At 43.6% G+C, this 26,557-nt stretch overlaps 1 protein-coding gene across 4 annotated transcripts in view; it reads right to left on the bottom strand.

Moving 5' to 3' along the window:
• DOCK9 (dedicator of cytokinesis 9) overlaps positions 1–26,557 on the bottom strand; it is a 433,207-nt gene that overhangs the window by 364,171 nt on the left and 42,479 nt on the right. The gene's annotated exons all lie outside the window — the stretch shown is intronic.

The raw sequence follows: 26,557 nt of genomic DNA on the forward strand, positions 1-26,557 counted from the left end.
AATGTTCCCATGCCCCACCATCGCAACAGTTTTCCAGCCTCCTGGCTATTATGTTATACAACTGCCTGATTTCCTCACCAAGAAAAGAGCGGTTTCAATGCCAGAATATGCACAGGCACATTGGCCACCAGAAATTGGTGTTTAGAGGCATTGTTTTTTGTGCCCATGAGTGTGAGCCCTAAAAGATTCAGATATTTGTTGAGATAGACATACCTTATACCAGTGTTTGTCAGCCTTTTTTCAGTCAATGCACCCTTTACAATGATGTACATATTTATCTCGGCTGAAATCCCTTCTCTTCAGAGAAGCCTACCCTACCCACACCTAACAACAACTATTTTCATTTTCTCCATCAGCTCACCCCCCCCCCCCCCCCACAGCGATTACCTTTTGTTTCCACTTGACCCTCCCTTCTAGATTGTAAGCTCTAAGGAGCAGGGCCCTCTGATCCCTCCTGTATTGATTTGTATTTTAAGTGTACTGTCTGCCCTCATGTTGTAAAGTGCTGCACAAACTGTTGGCGCTATATAAATCCTGTATTATAATAATAATAATAATAATAATAATATCTCAATGCACCCCATTCTAAAGAGGTAAAACGACACCAATAGTTTTATGTAGCAGCAACATCCTTTCTTCTTCTTCCAAAGCACTTATATATTTGCACCATGGTACTGCGTGTTTCTCTTCTGCCTCAGTTTCTCTCCCTCACACAGCTAATGTGACCCCATTGCTGATGAAGAGGGACGGGGAAGGGGCAAACAAGGATGCTGTGCATGCCCCCGACATCCTCCTTATCAAGTATTGATGTCATTGGTTATTAGGATGCCAGCAGCAGGAAGATTGTAATGGTGCACAATGAAAACCTGTGGCTCTGTGTACCGTAACTAAAAGGCAGGCTTGATCTACCTGCTGGTATAACATTTTTTGGGCAATTTTTAGGCATTTCGCCAAGGCACTCCTGAAGAAACCAGAAAGCACCTTGATTGAAAAAGACTGCACTATACAATCTGATTGTAAACTCTACATACAATCTCCTTTACATTTACCAAAACTATATAATAGGAGGTCACGTCAATCTTTCCAATCAGGCAGGCCCTTGCACTACATAGATGGGAAATCTAAAAGGAGATTGTATAGTGTATGGTGAGCTTTACGCTACTATGGTGATAACTGTGACATACAAACTGTCTGCCAATGAATATAAACATGAATACACGTCACTGTGCTTGTACTTTAGGGTTAACACACCTAAACACTGTGGAAACAAAGGGTTAAACTCATGCGTTTCTGTGGTGTGCAGTAAAGCATCTTAGGTGCATTGCAGGTGCCAGTCATTTTTGAATCGCCACATTGCATCATGATGTGTGTTGTGGTACAATTCACTTAAACAAAATGCAATATAATCTTTCATGCACTGCATGCACTGGGGGGGGGGGGATGTAAAAAAAAAAAAATGTATATATTGCTCTTACAAGAGCTTGATGAGTGTTCTTCTGACTTTCAGGTGTCATTTTATCTATAAATAAAGGGATTGTGTATTTGGGAGGCCGTGGTTTGTAACACTATCTTACTTAAAGATGCTGCTGGTGAAGAAACACTGACAATCCAGAAGCAGCAGAAAAAGCGTTTCTGGAATGAAAACTATGGAGGGAAAAGCTACTCACACTTTAATTTTGGTCCTCATCATTTCATTCCACAAGTACTTTTAATGTCTTTAAACCTCTGGCATGCATGGTGTTTTGTCATCCTTGTAGCATTTGGAAAAGAATATCTGCAAAATGCAGCTTTGCTCTTAGCAGAAATTGCACTATGGAAAGGTTTCCGAACTATAGATGTTGGTCTCACTATTTTACTGAGAGGAGGAAAAGAAAAAACAATTTACTGACCAGACTATAGGAAAACATTATGCTGTAATGGTGGAGAACATTAATAGAAATCATTTAAAGGTTCAAAAACAAAAATTTACCCTTTTACCTGTCAATTAAAAGATGACAAAAACGATCATCTACTGTATTTCCAACAATCACCCAACTGTAGGAGGTACAAGATGGAGCCAACAGCAAACTCAACTAGAGCCATTCCCATGCAGTGCCCCCTAGTGGCAGAAATGCAGGTTTCTCGTTTGAGAATTGCATTGAGAAGTACAGTGTTAAACTGTACTTCCAGGATTTGCTGCGAGAACTTGCAATCATTTAAAGGACACATTTTCAGAGATCTTTCATTAAAAGTGATTGTAAAGTCTAGTTTTTTTTTTCTATAAAAAATAACAAAACATGTTCTACTTTCCTTCTCAGTGGATTTGCACAGAGCAGCCCAGATCCGCCTCTTCTCGGGTGCCTCTTGTGTGCTTCTGGCCCCTCCCTCCTGTTGATTGCCCCCACAGCAAGCAGCTTGCTATGGGGGCACCCGAACCGAGCTGCAGGTTCATGTGTCCGTTCAGACATGGAGCTGTGGTTCAGCCCCGCCCCTCTCTCTCCTCATTGGCTAACTGACTTTGACAGCAGCCAATGGCACTGCTGCTGTGTCTCAGACAATCAGGAGGGGGAATCCCAGACGGCAGACACACTCGTGGACGTCGTTGGACAGATGGGGTCCCGGTAAGTATTGTGGGTGCTGAGGGGGGGTGATGCACACAAAAGCCCCCCCCCCTGCAATTTTTCATATTCCATAACGATTGTTAGGGAAAAAATGGCCTGACTGACCTTACCCACTACAAGAGTGATCTGTGGCCAACAATGTATAGAGCTCTGTAAAGCACCACAATGCAGAGCCAGTGCCCGAAGGTCATATTCCAGGCTAGCCTTGCCATGTCCAAAGGCTTACTCACTGCCTACTCCTTCACAGACTGAGTCACACCAGAGCCTGTGCTATGGCTCTGGAACCTAATAATACGCTCTGGCTAACCAACACAGTAACAGAGGTCTGGAAAGCACCACAGTTGGTCACATTTGAGACTTGCCAAAGTTGTTGAAGATATACAGGTATATATCTCCAGTATATGGAGTATCTACACCAATTTTTAAAAATCTGTATATAATATAAACTACAATTAGAGGCACCATCTAGACCAGTGGTTCTCAACCTGGGGGTAGGGACCCCCTCAGGGGTCGAATGATGATTTGCCAGGGGTCAACAAATCCTGGGCTGTTCCTGAAGCCTGCACTGCTCTCCCAGCATTTTTTTCAGCCGCCCAAGAAGGCTGTTCCTGTAGCCCGCGGCCGCCCACTCGGCCTCTTCGCAGCCGCCCATTCAGTTCACGGCATGGCTGGGGGACAGAGACTATGGGTCAGCTGACTGGTGAGGTATGTGAAGTGGGAGGGGCCCCTATCTCCTGATCTCAGCATAGGTGTAATACGGTACGACTGGAAGGGACACAGGTAGCACTAAATGTCCGTGGATTAGGAGCACAAATTACTTGTCTTGTTGACAACCTATGCTACGAAAATAATTTTACTGTTCGGGGTCCCCACAACTTGGGAAATTTTATCAAGGGGTCAAGGCACTATAAGAACTACTGATCTAGACACTAAATAGAGCCTTTATCGCTAACAAAATTTTGTGTAAAACTCCTAAGCCCTACCAGGTAGACCCTACAGTAAAGAATGTGTACCACAAATTCAAAAGCACTTTTTTTTTGTCCTAAAACATTCTTAAGCTCTTGTAAGATTACATTACTGATCTTTGCTTATTTCTAACTCTCTAGGAATCGTCATCATTTGAATGATGAATTCCATACAGACCGTTTTGGTAGAAGAGCCATGTAGTGCAGATGTTTAGGTTCAGTTAATAAAAACAGAGTACAGGAGTATCACTCTGTGGCTGGCAATGCTGCACTTCAACAGTCCATGTTGCAATCTTAGCATAAAAGGTTCCCATAAAAGTCTTCCTCTAGTGTAAACATCACATTCACAGAACCAAAAAATTCCAAACGAATGTCTACCATTCATTTTTTTTCTATCCATTAAAGCCAGGAAAAATTACTCAAAATGTAATTTATTTTTTACCTGCCTTGTTTATTTTATAAACCCTTCCCAATCTAGCATTAAATAAACGGAATCCAGTTTTCAGGAATACAGTGAATGCTGAACAAAATACTTTGATTTTTATGTATGCATGTACAGCTCAGTCCATATATACGGTATTTGGACACAGGCATACCTCCCAACAGTGCCGGATTCTGTGAGACAGCCCGGGATTCTGAAGTATGTCCCACTCAGCTAAGCATTGTCCCGCATCCAGGGGTGGTGCCAGGTGAGTGCTTGGGTGTGCTAAAGCACCCACAAAGCACCCCCAAAATTTACACACTTGAATGTCCAATACATGTCACACAATTTTTTTAAAGAAAATTTTACCTGTGTGTTCTGTGTGACAAAAAAAGTCTGGGGACTCTTTCATATAGAGGAAGAATACTACAGCTCTGGCCGCATAAGCCGCTGCTCTTCAGTGAGTCCCGGCATCATTAGTGGCGTATTGATCTCAGTACTGCACAGAAGCGCTAGGTTTTGAAAGCATTGGGACATGTGGCGCCTCTGTACTTGCCAGCCGCACTAAAGAAAGGAAAGAGGAAGAAGCTCTCAGCCCAGCCGGGCCATGGAGGAAGGAATTTGTGTCTCTCTCGCTGTGGGCTGAGCCAGGCACAGCACAAGAGGGAAGTTTCCTATCCCAGCCCCGGAGGAAGAAGAATTTCTTCTGGAAATGTATGTAAACTGCACCCGCCCCCTCACCATCACATTATCACCTGCCTGGCCCTGATTCTTATTATGGAGCTGCTGCCTGCTGAGCATAAAGTCTGTCAGTAAGCTGTGCCCACCCCTCACCACAACAGGCAGTGCCTGTTCCAATTGGAGCCACTGAGCTGATACAAGGGGGGTCGGGGGCTCCTGTTCTCCTCTATGGTGGTAAAAGGCACTGATCTAGGGGTATGCCTGATCATCATAAGGGGAATCCCGCGATCCAATCACTGGGAAGGTGACTGGTCAATACAGCCATACATCTGGCTATCACCTCCCTGCATCCAACCAATCAGTCCACATACTGGCTCATAGCCATACAATGGGGACATCTGCCTCTGGACTTTGATGAGGCAACTGGATGCCTTATGGCAATAAGGGGGAATCAAAAGTAGGCATCACTATGCATTTCCACTCAGGCCTGACATGGATCCTTATCTAACCATGGACTGTTAACTATTTCTGCGAGTCCATTCACTCTACTCCCCGAGAGGAATAGTCCACGACTGCACAGAATTGGCCAACCGTGATTCAGGCAATCCATCCAGCTGTTACCCTATATTCAATTTGTCCACATGCAGTGCGGGTTACTTTCCATATGTATCGCTATGCCTAAGGACTGTCACAAAGGTCAGGTCTAGGATATCAAGGGGTGAATGACACAAACAACATACAAGCCCCGCAAGGGACAAATATTGCTTTGTGCCCGATTAATCCACACCTAGACCACGATACCTGGAAGTCTCCATACTTAGTTTGTGGCATGAATGGACATGTGAGCGACATCCTGTGTGTTTGTTGAAGTGACAACTTTGTCTCCTTACTTTTAACCAAATTTAATGGTGTTTAGAGGGGGTCACTCTCCTGCTCATTGTGCCCGTTTTAAATGATTCATTTTTGTATCAATAACGTTTACATGATCAAATCATATATACCATGGCCGGTCCTTCTTTAGTGCCGGTTCACACTGCAGCGTTGTCCGACATCAGATGTGATTCACACCGCACTGTAGTGCAAATCACATGCGATCTCTGTGCAATGCAATTTCAGTCATACAGATAGTATGGCTGAAATCGCATCGCATTCAGACCTAACTCGCACAGGACCCTTTTTTCGGTCCGTACCAGAATCAGATCGCATGTGTGTTCACACCCATGGCATCCGATTCCTGTCCAAATTTGCAGATCGCACTGCGATATGCAAACTGATTTGGGGTTGTCATTAACTTTTAACTGACACTCCCAGCAGTTCGCATAGGGCAGTGTGAACTGCCGCCAGAAAAACATCCGATGCGGGAACCCGCAGTGGATTTGCAGGGTTCCCACATCACAGCCATGTGAACCGGTTCTTACAACTTCTCTTGTCCCCTCTCCCCCTCCCATTTCACTGATCTAGGGGTATGCCTGATCTTGATAAGGGGAATCCTGTGATCTTGGCACACTCAGGGGGGGTCACTCTCCCGCTCTGGGCACACTCAGGGGGGGTCACTCTCCCGCTCTTGGCACACTCAGGGGGGGTCACTCTCCCGCTCTTGGCACACTCAGGGGGGGTCACTCTCCCGCTCTTGGCACACTCAGGGGGGGGTCACTCTCCCGCTCTTGGCACACTCAGGGGGGGGTCACTCTCCCGCTCTTGGCACACTCAGGGGGGGTCACTCTCCCGCTCTTGGCACACTCAGGGGGGGTCACTCTCCCGCTCTTGGCACACTCAGGGGGGGTCACTCTCCCGCTCTTGGCACACTCAGGGGGGGTCACTCTCCCGCTCTTGGCACACTCAGGGGGGGTCACTCTCCCGCTCTTGGCACACTCAGGGGGGTCACTCTCCCGCTCTTGGCACACTCAGGGGGGGTCACTCTCCCGCTCTTGGCACACTCAGGGGGGGTCACTCTCCCGCTCTTGGCACACTCAGGGGGGGTCACTCTCCCGCTCTTGGCACACTCAGGGGGGGTCACTCTCCCGCTCTTGGCACACTCAGGGGGGGTCACTCTCCCGCTCTTGGCACACTCAGGGGGGGTCACTCTCCCGCTCTTGGCACACTCAGGGGGGGTCACTCTCCCGCTCTTGGCACACTCAGGGGGGTCACTCTCCCGCTCTTGGCACACTCAGGGGGGGTCACTCTCCCGCTCTTGGCACACTCAGGGGGGGTCACTCTCCCGCTCTTGGCACACTCAGGGGGGGTCACTCTCCCGCTCTTGGCACACTCAGGGGGGGTCACTCTCCCGCTCTTGGCACACTCAGGGGGGGTCACTCTCCCGCTCTTGGCACACTCAGGGGGGGTCACTCTCCCGCTCTTGGCACACTCAGGGGGGGTCACTCTCCCGCTCTTGGCACACTCAGGGGGGGTCACTCTCCCGCTCTTGGCACACTCAGGGGGGGTCACTCTCCCGCTCTTGGCACACTCAGGGGGGGTCACTCTCCCGCTCTTGGCACACTCAGGGGGGTCACTCTCCCGCTCTTGGCACACTCAGGGGGGTCACTCTCCCGCTCTTGGCACACTCGGGGGGGGGTCACTCTCCCGCTCTTGGCACACTTAGGGGGGGTCACTCTCCCGCTCTTGGAACACTCAGGGGGTCACTCTCCTGCTCTTGGCACACTCAGGGGGTCACTCTCCTGCTCTTGGCACACTCAGGGGGTCACTCTCCTGCTCTTGGCATTCTAATGCGCAAACCTGATTTATATGGGCACTGTGATCCAAGGGGTCACTCCTGCTCTGGGCACTCTAATCTTGGCACTCTATGGGGGAAGCTCTAAAGGGGCATTCCGAATTGTGGCACTTTAAAACGGGGGAGCCTGGTCTAGGGGCACTGATCTAAGGGGTCACTCCTGCTCTGGGCACTTTAAGGGGGCATTCTGGTGTGAAAAGGGGGACTCATGATAAAAAGGGGGCTCCTAATTTGAAGGGGGGCACCTGATATTAGGGGTCTTCTAATGTGAAGAAAGGGACAAATGGTGTGAAAGAGGGACTCCGATATGTAAAGCGCTGCGTAAATTGACGGCACTATATAAGTACCTGAAATAAATAAATAAAATAAAATATAAAGGGTGACTAAGTATACCGCATCGCCTGACTGTAGCCGAGTATATACGTGGCAAAGCTTTTTTTTTTTTTTTTTTTTTTTTATTAAGTATAGAGTTATGTCAGAGCACCTCATAGCACAGTAACTAAGTACAAGCATTGCAGATTGTATACAGTATATACCATATGTAGGCTTAAAATCTATTTAAGTACGCTCCTTTAAGCCACCTCAGTATTCAGCGTGTTTTAGCCACGCCCATTATAGCCAAGGTGCGTAAACACATGCCTTCTCTATATCTAGGTGTCCCTCATTCTCAAGTTCCAAAGTTGGGAGTTATGCACAGGCACAATTTTCATACTCTTGTATTTGTATGCAACCAGAATAAAATTTAAGGAAACGATCCAAATGAATCTGAAGTGCAGACTTTCAGGTTTAATTCAAGGGGTTGAACATAATTAATCAAGTACAAAATTTTAGGAACTGCAACCATTTTTATATACAGTCCCCCATTTTCAGGGGCCCAAATGTAATTGGACAAATGAATATAATCATAAATAAAATGATGATTAATATTTTGTTGAGAATCCTTTACTGGCAATGACTGCCTGAAGTCTGGAACCCATGGACATTACCAAAGACTGGTTTTCCTCCTTTCTGATGCTTTGTCAGGCTCTAACTGCAGCTGTGCTCAGTTGTTCTTTGTTGGTGGGTCTTTCCGACATTAGTTTTGCCTTCAGCAAGTGAAAGGCATGCTCAATTGCGTTGAGATCAGGTGATAGACTCAGCCATTACAGAATATTCCATTTATTTTCCTTCAAAAGCTCCTGGGTTGCTTTTGCAGTGTGTTTTGGATCATTGTCCATCTGTACTGTGAAGCGCCGTCCAATCAACTTTGCTGCATTTGGCTGAATCTGGGCAGACCGTATATCTCTAAACACTGCAGAATTCATCCAGCTGCTTCTGTCTGTCATATCATAAATAAACACCAATGACCCAGTGCCACTGAAGGCCACGCATGCCCATGCCATCACACTGCCTCCACCAGGTTTTAAAGATGATGTTGTGTGCTCTGGATTATGAGCTGTTCCAATCCTTCACACTTTTTTTTCTTCCCGTCATTCTGGTACAGATTAATCAGATTAATCTTAGTTCCATCCATCCAAAGAATGCTTTTACAGAACTGTTTTTTGGCAAAGTCTAATCTGGCTTTTCTATTCTTCAGGCATATGAATGGTTTGCACCTTGTGGTGAACCCTCTGTATTTGGTGAAGTCTTCTCTTGATTGAAGACTTTGACAATGATACGCCTACCTCCTGGAGAGTGTCCTTCACTTGTCTGGATGTTGTGAATTCGTTTTTTTTAACAGAGTATCCTGCGATCATCCCCCACTGTTGTCTTCCATGGGCTTCCAGCCCTTTTTATGTTGCCAAGCTCACCAGTGCATTCTTTCCTCAGAATGTACCAAACTGTAGATTTTTTTTGTTTTTGAAGCCTTACGATGGCCCGTTTAACTTGCATGGACAGCTCCTTTGAACGCACAATGTGGGTTCACAGCAATAGACTCCAAATGCAAATACCACACTAAAGGCCTGTACACACAATAGGAAAATCAGATGGAAAAAAAAAAACTCGATTCACGATTCAAATTTTTTTTTTGATGGACACTGCGCCGGTCCTGAGGAGCTGCGGGCAGGAGATTTTAGGCGAGGCCGCGGCTTCGGCTTAGTCTGTGGCATCCAGCCTCGCGAACTAGGCCGAAGCCGCGGCCTCACCTAAAAACTCCTGCCCGCAGCTCCTCAGGACCGGTGCTGTGTCAGCTCTGGTCCTGGTGGAAAAAAAAAAATCGATTTGCTGAAAATTTGAATCGATTTGACCTCTCAACTCGATTCAAATCGATTCTTTTCCCAGCCCTATACAAAACTATTGAACACATCTCTAGCATATACCAATATACTTTTTGCATCCATACCTTCCAATTCAGGGAAAGCATACCAGGCTTGGGAAAAGGACTTAAACGTGGAGCTTTCCAATGAACACTGGGAACGCACCTTCACTATCACACATAAGGGGTCAAAAAACGTTACAATAAAAGAAAACTATTATAAGCTATTGACTCGATGGTACCAAATGCCAGTTTTACTGAATAAATTAACAATGAGACATTTGACTAATGTTGGAGCTGCTCCAAAGAACCGGGAACACTTCTACATATATGGTGGACCTGTCCTGTAAAACAAACATTCTGGAAGCAAGTTTACAAAATAACCACACAAGTTCTCCACCTCCTCTTTGGAGCATACACCAGCACAACACCTTTTCCATCACTCAACCACACCTGCACACGCATAGTGTAAATCCTTAGCTCTTCACATGATCAATGCTGCTAGACTTTGCATTCCAACACACTGGAGCTTGCCTCATACCCCGATCATACCTGAATGGCTTAAGCGCATATGCAAGATAGCAGAGATGGAGGAACTAATCTATATAGCACGATACCCCTACCAAATTCTCTCGCATATGGGCATGCTGGACCCATTTTCAAACCACAGACAGATACAAAAGTCCAATGGGTCTAGATCCCGCTAACCTTGTGAATTGAACACAGACCTAGAAACTTTACTCCCCAAACACACAAGACGTATGACTATAGATGCTGGGCCTCCCTCCCCTACCCAAGGGACGAGTCTGGGAGGACTTCATGTCAAGAATGAACAATGCCAATACTGACATTTACGCAAAAAATCTAGTTCATGAATCTCTAACATATCAGTAGGTTGCCACCTAATGCCTACAAGGTTTACATCACAGAGACCCTCCACCACCCTAACCGCCTTCCCCTTCTATTTCTCTTCTGTACCTTTCCCTCATACAATCTAGACAACCCTAAACCACTTCATGGCTTTTTCATATAACTATCTCAGATCAGCAGCCTGTACCAACAGAATCACTTAATCTATAACATAAGGGATACAGATACGCTTTCGATCCGACTTCTACTCAATAAGTTAATCAGTCAGTCTCCGTTATTATACCACCAAAATCGCCACCTTACAGAAATGAGATGCCAGCTACACATACAATACCCCGTACACTGAATATGATAACGGCTGATCTTTCTCCTAAAAATGTGCGTGATGATGGTTTCATTTAGCAGAACAGACCAATGATTGTTTAAGACGTTAATATATTGATAAATGTACACTTTGTATATGATTAACATGTACTTTACTTTATTGATTTTCAAAAAACATTGTAAAGTTAAAAAAAAAAAAAAAATGCACAAGTCTGATCACGGGGTGGGTGGGGGGGTTGTGGGAATACCAAGAAAATGTTTCCCCATGTTTACAGCAGACTGGCGACATCATCTCGGCTTGGATAAATCACTGGACTGGAGCTCAAGAACTGCATTGAATAATAAAATATACAGATTTTTTTTAAAACGAAACAGTTTTTACATAAACTGCTACATGCTAGGAATTAGGCCATTAGGGAATACAGCCTTGTGCCTGGGCTGTTGTCAGCCCCAGTGGCTAGCATTGGGGGGCGCACCACTGCTGGTATGTGTAGCATGTGTTTTCTGATGGTGGGGAGGGGCAGTGCTGTGAAGCAGAGTTAAAGGAGGAGAGGGGCGGGACTGAATGGCAGGTTAGGGCAGATGTGGGGCTGTATTGTAGTAGGAGAGATGGGGAAGAGCAGAGCTGACAGGGCCGGAGCAGAGCCCCTGGCAGGAAGTGTGCCCTGTGCGGCTCCCTCCTCCCTCCCGCTGGGTGCTGGTCTAGATTGAGCTGTCCGGGGAGACTCCCTGCAGCAGGAACTGAAAGCTCTGAACGGGGTCAGCAATGGCCCTGAGCCAGACACAACCTCGCAAGGATCCCCCGAGCGCTCTGGTCCCCCCCCCCCCCCCCAGGTGGGTTTTGACTGCAGCTTCGAGTCGGGTGTGGGCAGCACTAGAGCCTGCTAGCCACCCTGGACAGCTGGTGTGGCAACCTATTAGTGCCCATCAATGCTGCCTTATCAGTGCGCTAACAGGGGGGGGGGGGTTCAAAATTTTTGGTCTATTTTCGTGTATTTAGCAAAAAAAATACATAAAAAGCACAGTGGTGAATAAATACCACCAGAAGAAATTAAATTTGAGTACAGTGTTGCATGACCGCAAAATTGTCATTCAAAGTGCAACAGAGCTAAAAGGTGAAAATTGGCCAGGGCAGGAAGAGGATGAAAAAAATAAAAAAATTAAACTGGCACCTAACTTTAGCTGCCTCCTAGATTCAAAGCAAATTTGTGAAGCCCTGGAATAAACCATCCATTTTTGCTGCAATACCTTCAACGCCTCCTGCACACTGTTTTTGCTCTGCTCCTCTGAAGGCCTTTTCTCCTGGCAGGAGAAAAGCTGTGTAAATACATGGTAAAAGCAACATATTGCACATGTGTGGTAATGCATTCTATTGGCCAGAATATTCATTTATTCTGGCCTTTAGAATGCATTAAACCAATTAAACCAACCTAGCATTTAGGCCAATGTTAATTTTGGCAGCAAATTTCAATTTAGTTTTAGTCTTAAGCCTCGAACACACAGACGACTGTTGGCCAAACGAGCGTCTGATTTTTGTCAAAAGGGCGTGTGCCTGGATCCTGTCTTGCATACTAACGCTACACAATTCTCATGCCACAAACACAAATGTAGTGACGTACTACGAGGAATTTCAGCTCGAGCGCCACCCTTTGGACCCCTTCTTCTAATTTTGTGTTTGGTGAGCATTGATTCCGAGCATTCGTGTTTGTACTTTTAACTTTTGTGTGTCGGATTTGTGTACAACATTTGTTGGCCAAAAATTGGACAACAATTGTCAAAAGGAGCGTAATAACGGTAAGATTTTAGGACCACAGTCTGTTAACAGACAATCCCCTGCCAACAATCGAACTGTGTGTACGAGGCTTTAGTCTTAGGACTAAAATGGCATTTTAAATTTAGTCCTATTTTGGTCTTCTGCAATTGTTTTAGTTTAAGTCGTATTTAGTCGACTAAAATCTCCAGTACATTTTAGTCAACTAAAACTACAATTTACTTACACCCATTAAAATGAATGCATTAGTTAACATTTCTCTACAATTTCCAAACTCATTAGATAATGCTGGAGTGAAAAATCTAATATGTTATTATTTATGGCATTGAGGTATGAACTACAGACCAGTGCTAATTTTGAAGTCAAATTTCAATTTAGTTTTAGTCTTTTGACTAAAATGGCATTGTAGTTTTAGTCGTATTTTATTCAACTAAAATGTGTTAGTCGACAAAATTAACACTGGTTTAGGCACATTCTGTGTTTTGCTGCCCAAAGACGCCTTTCACACTGAGGCAGTTTTCAGGCATTTTAGCACTAGAAATAGCGCCTGTAAAGCGCCTGAAAACTGCCTCCAATCATTGCAATGGGTGCTTTCACATGCGGGCGGTGCGCTTGTGGGACATTACAAAAAGTCCTGCAAGCAGCATTTTTTGAGAGCGCTGTATACAGCGCTCCCAAAACGCCCTTGCCCATTGCAATGAATGGGCAGCCTTCCAAAGTGCCACAACATGGAGTTTTTAACCCCTTTTTTGCGGTTAAAAGCACCCCGCTAGCGGCAGTAAATCGTTGCTAAAACAGGCAGCGCTTTACCGCAAGCGCACGGGCGCCCCCAGTGTGTGAAGGGGCTCTAAAGCTCCTCTCCTAAAACACACTGGTGATGGGGGTGTGTTTTGCTTGCAAACACTCCTCTGCTAATAAGCATGTAAACACTTGTGTGTGCATTGACACACAGGCTAACAGAGGTGCATTTATAAGTAGAAAAAGGACAGGGAAAAAAAAAAAAAAAAACACACACACCAACAACCTGTAAAAACGCACGTAAGCCCAAATTCTAAATCGGGCCCTGTCCCCTGAAGTAATTTGTTCCACCAATAGATGGTACCAATCTTCCAGGAGAAATGACTGCCAGCTTCAATCAACTCACTTGAAATGAGCTCAGACTTGCATGGGCACACCCCCTAGAGGTGTATTATCCCACCTGGTGTGGACTCAGAAATACTTCTGCACTGAATAATGCTAATGTGTAGGACCATCGGTGGTGGAGAAGAGAAAGAAAGGGCCCGTGAGGTCACTAGACTAGCCAGAAAACTCTTAAGGAAAAAAAAGATGGAGGCGTTTTTTTTTTTTTTTTTTTTTTTTTGTTCTTTGTGTAAAGCTGAAGTTTTGATTGAAATACATACAGTATATTTGTAGTGAGATTTACAAACAGTAAGGGGGGTCTTGCTTTTACAATTTAATTCTCCATTTATTTTAATTTTGAATGCAGCAGAAGAAAGCTCTGTTTATCTTTAAGATAGCCAAGAAGAGCAGTGGGGGTTTGAGTTACAACTACAAGAAGGGCATTGAGCCCACTTGAGTCATATCTAAAAGTTCAATTTTAGTTTTAGCTAAGCTAAAAGTTCAATCCTTCCCTACCTCCCAGCAATCCTCCTCCTGGAGACCCCTACTCATCCCTCGTCCAAGCATATATTTTTTATTTTTACTTGCTTTTTGGATAGGACTTCAGGCTTGTTGTGTGATGCCCAGGGCCTCTTCTCTGGCGCTCAATGTTTCAGACAGCAACAATGTTTGCAATAACTGCCATCATTGTACGTGAGCACAAATTGTTGTGGTGATGCCGCCTCCAAGGGACAAGCTGGGCTACCCTGAACTTAAGGGTCTTGAATGGTGCAGAGAAAAGGACCAATGCTGAAACAAAGTGATAGTAAACCCACTTTTTCATCTTTTACCTACAGGTAAGCCAGTAATAAAGCTTACCTGTAGGTACTGTGAATATCTTCCAAACTTGCACTGTTTAGGAGATATTGCATGCAGCCAGGGACATCACAGACACGTGCACTCTAAAAAGTTCGGCATACTGTTCTGTAAATTGTGGCTCTCGCACGCATGCATGGTAATGACGTCATTGTGCCCCTGGCCACTCATGTAGCTGAAGGCTGTAAACCAGGAAGGAAGACCGGGTGAAGATGGAAGCCCTCTCAGTGGTGACAGCGCGATGCTGGAGGACTTCATTTTAAGGTAAGTCTCTCATAATGTGCTAGTATGTGATGCACAATAGCACATTATGACATTTCTTGCAGGGGATTTTTTTTCTTCTTTAACCGTGGTTTACTACTGATTTAAGTAGTGGGAGAAGGACTTTAAGACTCCATTCACACTTCTGCGACTACAGAGTTGCACGACTTCTAGTGCTACTTTGGAGAGCAACTTTGAATGCGGCTTTGATCCAAATTTACACTCAAAGTCACATCAAAAGTGGCATAAAAGTAGTGCAGGCACCTTTTCAAAGTCGCTGCGACTTGAAGTTGCACCAATTTGAACAGGTGCTATAGAAAAGAGTAGGCTGCGCTTTGTCATGCAACTTTGATGTCAAAGAGGAATGACAAGTGTGAATGGAGCTTAAAGCTGATCTCTGGGTAAAATCTAATTTTTTTATACATTTGCATTTTAAAAATAAATGACCCCTATTGCAGTCTGTCCGCTGCTTCGTTGTTTAAAACCTTTATTTTTATCCATCCCATACAGAGCTGTAAATGCCGACCATCCAGCACTGAAACTGACTGGAGTACTGAGATCCCTGTGGGTCGCTTGCTTAGTCATCCCTGCCATTACAGAGTTCAGCTTTAATTAATAAATTTTAAAGGAAACAGACCATTACCTTCACTCGAGAGAGCACAAAGAACTGGAAAAAAAAAATGTATTAAAAGAACCTAAACACACAGGCATTGTTTTGTCTTTGCTTGAAAATGCCTGTCAAACCAGCTTCAACAAGCACCAAAAAACAAAGCTTTTGACACGCATATAAAACAAAAACAAACCTTTTTACTGCTCTTTCACTTTAAGTGAAAAAATTGCACCGAGAGACTTTTATTCTCCCCATGCCTATTTCAGATCTCTAACTAGTAAAGGTCACACAATGTATGTGTGTTTGGGTCCTAAGTGATCTCAGCAGATTTTTAGGGAAAAAGCGCTAGGCAATCACTCATGCCAAACTACATGTATTAAATGATTTTACACAGAGATTGAGTATAAGAATCTTTATAAAAAAAAAATTATATTATATTATAATATATATATATATATATATATATATATATATATATATATATATATATATATATATATATATAGATATATATATATAGTTAAAAATGAAACATTCTAATTTGGTATGTTTGGCCTAAGATACAAGTTCTGTGTATGTGTTAAATGCAGAACTATCGCCATCTAGTGGAAAACTCAAAGAACTGGCACTGGACCACATTTGACGTACAGCTTATTATATAGTATCACATAATTGTATACATAACTGTACAAATTATAAACTATAAGTCAAAGTTAAATTAAAAAAAAAATTCACATCATAGCAAAGAAAGAACATGTTTAGACTACACATAACTGTGTCATTAAACAGTGGTAACTTTCTGGAAGATAATCATGAACAATAAAGCTGCAGTCACATCTGCACATTTCGGGAACGCACACAGAAACATGTTTCTGTGCATAACTGAAACACACAAAAACAGTGCCAATAATTAATGGCACCCCAAACACAGCCAAACGTGCAATTTTGTGCAGTGAAAAAAACGGCCAAGCTTTAGGTACAAAAAGGTGCAGGAGTTTCTTTGGAGCGTTTGTTGCAGAGGGCAGCTTATTAAAATAAAAAATAAATACACGATACCATTGCATAGAGCAGATTCTTTTAATAAAAAAAATACTGCTTTAAATTAAATCTATCAAAAGGGCAAATACACTGAAAGTCTGAGAGCCAACAAGCTCCTGCACATACCTCTAGCACAGGGGTCAAGAACCAAAAGGCACAGGTACCATGGTGGGCCCACAAAGCCATTTTAAATGGCACCAAGAAAATCAATAGTCAAGTGTTCACAAAGTGTTTTGAGGTTTCTCATTAAAAAGATAATTGTAGTAAAGTGTATCCAATATTATCTAGTCTGTAGTGCAGCGAGTTTACAAGACAAACTTTATGTGTGAAAATGGCAGTCATTTCATTCATCTCTGCCTTTAAATCCACATCTGTGAGTGAACAGGTTCCCCCCATCACAGAACAAACTTAACCTGGCCTGGCTGATAGAAATCCGACCAGTTCAGCAGGAACTGCAAGAATTTCAATCAATCCATCTATAGACAGGCTGACTGTACTGAAGTAGATTGATCTACTTCAGTACAACCGGCTTGTGTTTTTTTTTTTCTCAATGACCGCCAGAGGCTGTAGCTGCTGGAATTGATCACTTATGATGGCCGGGAAACCCTCCGCTGTCAGAATACAAAAGTGCAATGGGAGGGATTCAGCACTGAGGGGGGAATCAAATGATTTTCTTTGCTTCAGTGTGCGGTTGAAGGAAAGAAATTTGCATAAATGTATGGCCTGCTTTATAACAGATTATTTAGGCCCCATTCACACTAGCGCAATATCAGATGCGACTTCAGTCACACAGAATGGCATGACAATGGAAATCATATTGTTTTCTATAATGCCCATTCACATCAATGAGCAACGCTAGGAAATGCGACCTGGGGAGGGTGCCTGTGTAACTTTGGTGTAATGTAGTGCAATTTTGTGCCCCATAGATTTCAATGGAGTAGCACTATAAATGCATGGACATGCATTTTTGCCTGCTATTTATGTTGGTTGTTAGGAGCTGGCACACAGCAATGTTTTTACAACGAGGGTGGATAAAAATCATTGATTTTTTTTATTTTTAAACATATTGTAATAAAACGCTTTTGGAGTAAAAATCTAAAGATAGTTTTAGATACATCAATAATTTAATATAATTCAGCATGAAATTGAGCTTAGTTATGTAGCATGAGGCTGTATATTCTATAATATTTACATTATTGGTTAACTCATTCAATAAATCCAAGCTCTGCAAGCTGAGATAACATTGATGCATTCACACAATTTCACAGTAACCATGAGATAAAATAAAGTTCAGGAATATTCCTTTATCTCATTGTTTTGCAAATCTATATACACTACAAACTGTATGACTGAATCGGTTCTGATATCGCTGTTTTACTAACCTGACAGCTTATTACTCTAAATAGGAAACCTTAATTTTGTTTGCAAATATTAATGATTCTAACTACCAGCAAGAATAAGTCCTTACATTTAAAGAGCACATCATTTTACATCCATCATGGCAGCACCTGTTAGCGAGCATCCACATCCCTCACCTGCTGCTGCCATGCAACTCCCCTTGTGTCACTGCCGCATCACCAGCTGTCCCATTAAGGCCCATTTCACACTTGTGCGACTTGTCCTGCGACTTGGGACAGCAAAGTCACATGACAAGTCGTACCCCATGATTTAAATGAGTACCATTCATATCTGTGAGACTTTAAGTCACACCGACTTCAAAGTAGCCCCCGTACTACTTTGGTCCAACTTTGATGTGAGTTGAGGTCCATAGACCTCAAGTTTACACAGGTATTCCCTGAAATCGTGGCAAAATTGCAGCTGCAAAAAAAGTGTGAAAGGGGCCTTCAAATGAAAGGGACTGTCGGTGAGTCAACAGCAGGACAGATGACAGCTGCTCTTAAAAATGTCTGATTCAAATCGGGTTGATTAAAATCAAGCCTTTTTACTAGTGATTTAAATTGACTTGGTTTAAATCAAATCCACCCCTTACAACCAGTGACTCATCCCTGTTGCTGAGGGCATGTGGCCTGGTATGGTTCAGGAGGGGGGCAGCAGCTGAGATCTTCCAATGGGGCCACTAGTTTTGGTGACCCTAGCGTTATCCTGGAGATCCCTCACTTTGGAGGAATTTTCTCTCATTTCCTGTTTTTGCTATGGGAGAAAATGTGCCTTAAAAGTAGCGCATTGAATTACAGGTGCCTGAGCCCCTATATGGAAATGGCCACCATATACAACCACCATTGAAATACAAAAGATTTTGTTTGTTGAGAGCTTTGAGCTTCAAGCAGGCGTTAATGCGGCTCTAATGGAAAATGTAAAGATGTTTTGTTTGAACACTTCCTAATATTAAAATATTATTAGCAGTACAACTACGAATGCAAATTTAATGGTTAATGATTGTAAAACTGCATTATTAGCCGTTTTAACCATGCCAGGGCATGGTTCGCCCCTTGCTCTGCTGGCACTACCTGCCTGGAGTTTGCATGTTCTCCCTGTGTCTGCGTGGGTTTCCTTTGGGTACTCCGGTTTCCTCCCACACTTCAAAGACATGCTGTTAGGTTAATTGGCTCCTGTCTAAATTGGCCTTAGTATGTGTACTGTATGTATGAATGGGAGTTAGGAACCTTAGATTGTAAGCTCCTTGAGGGCAGGGACTGATGTGAATGTACACTACGTGTACAGCGCTGTAAACATTGACAAGTGCCTGTAATAACATTAATAATAATTTGTTTGTGCACTGTGAGTGCGCCACACCATGCTCGGGACCACTTGGAAGAGGCAGTACTGGGCACAGTTTACTTGTGGTCAGGTACAGCTCTCTTCAGTAGGAGTGCAAAAACTGACTAATCACAGGGCTGTCCCCATAGATGAATGAGCACAAAAGCGGGGATCACTGTGGTGTGGTTGGCAGAGGTGATGGTTTAGGTGTGCCCTGGGAAAACTTTAACTCCATGTGCGTGTACACCAGCAGGGGAGTGGGGGAAAGAAGACTATCCAACTCAGGCAAGGTTCAGTTCAACCATGTCAAGTGTGTGCACCCAAAATATGGGAAAAGGTTGCTGACCCCTGCTCTAGCATCTTGAAATACTATTGCTATGCACCTTACATACTTCAAACTATACAAAGAACGGCTTTCCAGAAAGTCAATAGATCCTCAGCATCTATTAGTGTGATGCAGGCACCAATGAGACATCCTCACTGCAGTATACAATACAGGCCCTGTATTCCTGAAAATCAGGAAGCTGAAGCCAGTTTGTCATTTTCCGCACATTTTCATTAAGGGGGGAAATGTGATAACTGGAATAGAAAGGTCATTTAAACAATACTTACAAAATGAGTCACAGTGGGTACTATAGCTGTAGGTAATATTAACACTTGCACAAAATACATTTATTCTGAAGTGTTATATGTATGGAGAGGTGTCAAGCTTTACCAACTGACTTCCTTCTAGGAAGAGACTATGTCTGAATTAACAAAAGCTTACACTCACAATGGGAATAACCAAACAGAGCTTGAGATTTCCTGTCTAATGTTTCCGCAGCAAAACGGACTTCTATAGAAAGACAGATCTGCTGCAGAAAAAAAAAGAAGATTTAGTTAATAGTAGAAAAGATGCAGCGTTCATGAGGATGAATTAGCACAATATTGTATCACAGATACTAATGTCACAGGGAAAGGGAGCTCTCCTATATTAATATATATATATATATATATATATATATATATATATATATATATATATATATAGGCAAACATACTAGCTCATTATGCCTTTGTCTTGCAGGGTTTTTTGAGTTTACAACCACTTTAATAGCTGGTGTCAATGCATTCTAGTGTTGAAGTAGATGTGAACCCTCTCCTATACCCAGTGAAGTGAACAGCCTCAGATGATACAAAGATCAGATATCTGCTGTCTTTCCCTTTCTACATTCTTTAGAAAGTGCACATCCTGTTGGAAATTTTGTTTCAGATTCAGCAGTGGGTGTGGAGTCTGGGCATAATACTGTGTAAGAGCTGATTGGAGGAAAGGCACATGTGTCCCTCTACATAGGCAGAGGAAGGAAGGGACATGCAGAGCTGTACTGTGAATAGAGAACTCTCTGTTTATCTCTAAGCATCCTCCCCAACACAAATTTCCAGCTGCTTTTATCTGATGCGTCAGAGAGCTTGTCAGAAGTTATCATGCCGATAACAGAAGAACAGAGCAGCAGGAAGGACACGGGACTCAGTGCTTTGGAGAGAGATACGTAAACACTACAGATGTGTTCCCTTAGACCTGCATATGATGTCAGAAAAAAAGGACTTTAAATCATTTTTATATTTAACCCCTATTAACCCTTAGTTAACGCAACGTTCAAAGTTTGTTCTAATGTGTTTTGTTCGTTCATTTTGTTTATTCAAGCATTGAAAAGTTGTGCATAATAAAACAAAGCCATTACTTATGGATGCCATGCTAATAGAAATGTAAATTTTACTGTTTTTTTATAAATGAGACAAATAAAAAGAAAAAAATATATATAATATATATATTTATTATACCATAATATATTATACACACACACACAGTATTTCACAAAAGTAAGCAAACCCCTCACATTTTTGTAAATATTTTATTATATCTTTTCATGTGACAATATTGAAGAAATAATACTTGGCTACAATGTAAAGTAGTGAGTGTACAGCTTGTATAACAGTGTAAATTTGCTGTCCTCTCAAAATAACTCAACACACAGCCATTAATGTCTAAACCGCTGGCAACAAAAGTGAGTACACCCCTAAGTGAAAATGACCAAATTGGGCCCAAAGTGTCAATATTTTGTGGCCACCATTATTTTCCAGCACTGTCTTAGGTGTCTGTTTATGAAGCAGTGAATAGCGGTGATCCCGAGGATCGCCACTGATCACAGTCCATAAACTGTTTATGAAACAGAGATAATCGGGGGAGAACAAAGTTTGAACATGTTCACCCGCCGATGATCTCCACACACTGAGAATCCTCATTGACTGACACAAAAACAGACAGTTTATGGAGCTGTGATCTCAGCACATCACTGGCGATCTGTGTCAGAATTCCCACTCCCCCCATTCACAAGCTCAGAGGTGGAGAATCGTGGAGTGAAGCAAGAATCCTGGGGGATCGGAGGAAGAAGATAATTAACTTTCTTATACTTTATTCAGACCCCCAAGACAGTAACCATGCCCCCGTTATATATATATTACATACATACATATACATAAATATGACAGGGGGGTATGGTTATATAAAATGTGTGTGTGTGTATATATATACCATATTTAACTGCATATAACACGCACCCTGATTTTAGGAGGGAAGTTTCAGGAAAAAAAGCTTTCCACAGCCCCGTGCACAGTACAAGGACACCTTTCACTATAAAGCCTCCTGGGACAGCGCTACCAGCATACCTTTAGGGGTTGAGAAGGTGTTGCTGACAGCCCTTTCTCATGCTCCGCTCCTCCTGTGTCACGCTCATTGTGGATGACAGCTTCTGTGTGCCTCAATTGATGCAGCCCTCTCGTGGACCCGGTCATGTGACTCTCCTCTGCTGTTTCATTGATGGTCACATGACCGCTCTCCTCCACCAATCAAAAGCTACAATCGAGGAGGAGGCGAAGCAGGAGGAGGAGAGTGACCAGAAAGAGCGGCGTTGCTTGAGGTACAGGCTCCTGCTTGCATTGGGGGTGACATGGGGGGGGCGGTGTGTGGGAGGAGGTAAAAAAAAAATATTTAAAAAGCGATCTACACAGCTTCATAAACTGGCGCACAGAGGAGAACAATCTCCTCAGAGTGCCGGAGAATGAAGCAGTGACATTTTTTCACTGCTTCATAAACGGACACCAAAACCCTCTTGGGCATGGAGTTCACCAGAGCTTCACAGGTTGCCACTGGAGTCCTCTTCTACCCCTCCATGACTACAACATGGAGCTGGTGGATGTTCACCTTGCGCTACTCTGCCTTCTGTTTGAGGATGCCCCACAGATGCTCAATAGGGTTTAGGTCTAGAGACATGCTTGACCAGTCCATCACCTTTACTCTCAGCTTCTTTAGCATGGCAGTGGTCATCTTGGAGGTATGTTTGGGGTTGTTATGTTGGAATACTGCCCTGCGGCCCAGTCTCCAAAGGGAGGGGATCATGCTCTGCTTCAGTAAGTCACAGTACATGTTGGCATTCATGGTTCCCTCAATGAACTGTAGCTCCCCAGTGGCGGCAGCACTCATGCAGCCCCAGACCATGACACTCCCACCACCATGCTTGACTGTAGGCAAGACACTCCTCACCTGGTTGCCGCCACACACGCTTGACACCATCTGAACCAAATAAGTTTATCTTGGTCTCATCAGACCACAGGACATGGTTCTTGTAATCCATGTCCTTAGTCTGCTTGTCTTCAGCAAACTGTTTGCGGGCTTTCTTATGCATCATCTTTAGGAGAGGTTTCTTTTTGGGATGACAGCCATGCAGACCAATTTGATGCAGTGTGCGGCGTATGGTCTGAGCACTGACAGGCTGACCCCTCCAAACTCTGCAGCAAAGCTGGCAGCACTCATACATCTATTTCCCAAAGACAACCTCTGGATATGACGCTGAGCACATGCACTCTACTTCTTTAGTCATACATGGCGAGGCCTGTTCTGAGTGGAACCTGTCCTGTTAAACCGCTGTATGGTCTTGGCCACTGTGCTGCAACTCAGTTTCAGGGCCTTGGCAATCTTCTTATAGCCTAGGCCATCTTTATGTAGAGCAACAATTCATTTTCTTTCAGATCCTCAGAGAGTTCTTTGCCATGCCATTGAACTTCCAGTGACCGGTATGCGAGAGCGATAACACCATATTTAACACACCTGCTCCCCATTCACACCTGAGACCTTGTAACACTAACAAGTCATATGACACTGGGGAAGGAAAATGGCTAATTGGGCCCAATTTGGACATTTTCACTTAGGGGTGTACTCACTTTTATTGACAGTGGTTTAGACATTAATGGCTGTGTGTTGGATTATATTGAGGGGACAGCAAATTTACACTGTTATACAAGCTGTACACTCACTACTTTACATTGTAGCAATGTGTCATTTCTACAGTGTTGTCACATGAGAAGATATTATAAAATATTTACAAAAATTTAAAGGGGTGTACTCACTTTTGTGAGGGAAAAAAAAAAAAAAAAAAAAAAGGATATATATATAGATATAAAAAAGAGGGGGCTGTGCTTGGGAATTTAGTCTTCTTGAAGTAGCCACATTTTCATGCTAAAGTTTTTTTTTTTTTTTTAACAAAAACAGTGGTGCTTTATTATTGTAATAGATAATCAGAGTTACAGAATACCATTCAACAGAGTAGTGTACACTACATACGTAGATTACATATTTGAGGATAGGGAAATTAATATGCAAAACCCGCATACAATGCATAAGATTAATAGTACCATTCTCAACAAGTACCGTCCACCCTCCACCCTCCAAAACCCTTCCCTATTGGGGCAAATAAATGTAGTGAACTGAATGTTTCTCTACGATGCCATCCACGGAGCCCAAACTTTTTCAAATTTCCACGGACAGCCACGGTTTATATATGTCATTTTGTACAGGGGGATTGCTGCCTCAATCTGTGCCTCCCAGGCTGAAAAGGATGGAGGGGAAGAATCTATCCATTTCATAAGTATTTCTTTTTTGGCATAGAAAAGAAGGAAGGAAATCAGTAATTTAAGATGATATGGCCTCTGCTCATCGTCATGTATCCCTAACAACGCCATGGCCGGCAAGAGCGGAATAGAGGTCTGCAATCTGGAGTTGATTTCACCTACAATCTTAGTCCAAAATAGTGCAACAACTGGGCACTCCCAGAACATATGTATAAATGTGCCTATATGGACTTTGCATTTAGGACACATGGGGTCTCTCTCAGGAAATATGCGATGGAGTCTCTGCGGGGTATAGTAGACCCTGTGTATAAATTTAACTTGAATCAGTTTGTCCTTGGATGCTATCACTAATTTCGGGCCATACTCTAGACCAGTGGTTCTCAACCTCTCTAGTGCCGTGACCCCTTGATAAAATTTCCCAAGTTGTGGAGACCCCCAACCAGGGCTTTTTTTCAGGGGGAACGCAGTCCCAGCACCTCCAACACTGAATGTATGTAATAGCATGGAGTGTGGGGTGTGCTGGAGGGTCTATTGATGTTGGCTGCTGGGGGATCTATTGTCACTGGTGGGGATCTGATTTGGTGTGAGGGTCTATTGTTGCTGATGGGGAATCTATTGTTGCTGGGGGGGTCTTATGTTGCTGGAAGGGATCTACTGTTGAGGGAGAGGTCAATTTTTACTGGCTGCTGGGAGATCTGTTGTTGCTGCTGGGGGGTCTAATGATACAAATGCTGCTTGGGTGGATATTTTGTTACTGGGTGTGATATTTTGTTGTGCGTAGTTCACTGTTGCTGCAGGGAATCTATTGTTGTTGGGGTGGAGTCCATTGTTGCTGGGGGAGTCTATTGTTGTGTGGGGATCTATTGCTGGGATTCTACTGTTGCTGACTGCAGGGGATCTATTTTTCTGCTTTTCTTTTTATCATCAACATGTTTCATACAAATGATTTAGCACCACAAAACAATACTTGGTTCTGTATTCTCTAAAAGGGGCAGTACTAGTAGGTGGATAGGGGGTGGGATCAAGGTCAGAGGTGGGTAGGGGGCAGAGACAAGGGGTGACTCAGGAGACTCAGGTGGTGGGAGTTCCTGCACCTATTCTCCGAGAAAAAAAGCCCTGCCCCCAACCATAAAATTATTTTCATAGCGTGGGTTGTCAGTACCCAAGGCAAGACAAGTAATTTATGCCCCTAACCCATGGACATTTAGCACTCCCTGAGTCCCCAACACTCGTACAATATTAAAACCCCTTATGGTACATTTTAGGATGTACCACTCTTTCTCTTTGTTTTCCTTTCTTTCCCTTTTATTTCCCACTATCCTAATTTCTTGTTTCCCCCATCCCTCTTTCTAGCCATCTTTCTTGTTCTTTCTCTTATTCTTTCTCTCCCTTTTTCTTTGTTCCTCCCCCTCTTTTCCTCTCCCTTACATTTATTCTCTATTTTTATTCCTTCTCTTACTCCTTGGTGGGGGGAATGGGATAAGTGGCAGTGTTGGCGGGGAGATCTGATCAGCCAACTTAGGTGCTCTTGATCTGCTGAGGTCATCTGCTGATCTGAGAACTGTAGTGGGGACCTTTAATGGCAACTATTATCCCAGGTAGTGTTACTCAATGTGTCTCCGACTTTGTGGTGTCTCGTAGCAGTGACACCTAGGCCAAAATCAGGAGATAGGATCCCCCCCCCCACTTCACATTCCTCACCAGTCAGCTGCCCTCTAGTCTCTGCCCCCCAGTCATGCCGTGAACTGAATGGGCGGCTGCGAAGAGACTGAGTGGGCAGCTGCGGGCTCCAGGGACAGCCCTGCTGGGCGGCCGCAAAAAGGCTGGGAGTGCAGTGCAGGCTTCAGGAACAGCCAAGGATTTGGTGACCCCTGGCAAATCATCATTTGACCCCCGAGGGGGTCCCGACCCCCAGGTTGAGAACCACTGCTCTAGACAGTCCTCCCATCCCTCCCTATCCTTCATGCTAAAGTTTAGAGGCACATTGCAAGTGAAATAAAAATAATTTATAGATAAGTAAAACCAGAATGTGTGTTTCCGCACGTCAATACTTTTCGTGAAACAGTAGTTCATTAGGTTGAACAGAGTTGCGGAAAAGGAGGGGTCGATCTACACAAAACTAGACAAGTTTACAGACTTTACCTTTATAAAAAATTGGGCATTTTGGTTTCATTTCAAATTGAAGCCCGATTATGCCCCTGATGGGGGTAGACTCTCTTATTATTACTGCTAACTTGATGTGATTGTAGCCGTATTAGTGCAACTGTTACAGAGAAAATTGAGTACTGTCCGTGATACTTTTTTTATTTGCACTTACATACAATTTTTCAGGACAAGCTTTCGGGGTATGTCCCCTTCTTCAAGGTCCAAGCAGCACTGATAAAAAAAAAAAAAAAAAAGACACACATCTGAGGGA

The sequence above is a fragment of the Aquarana catesbeiana genome, linkage group LG02, assembly GCF_042186555.1.
Source record: "Aquarana catesbeiana isolate 2022-GZ linkage group LG02, ASM4218655v1, whole genome shotgun sequence".
NCBI lineage: Eukaryota > Metazoa > Chordata > Amphibia > Anura > Ranidae > Aquarana > Aquarana catesbeiana.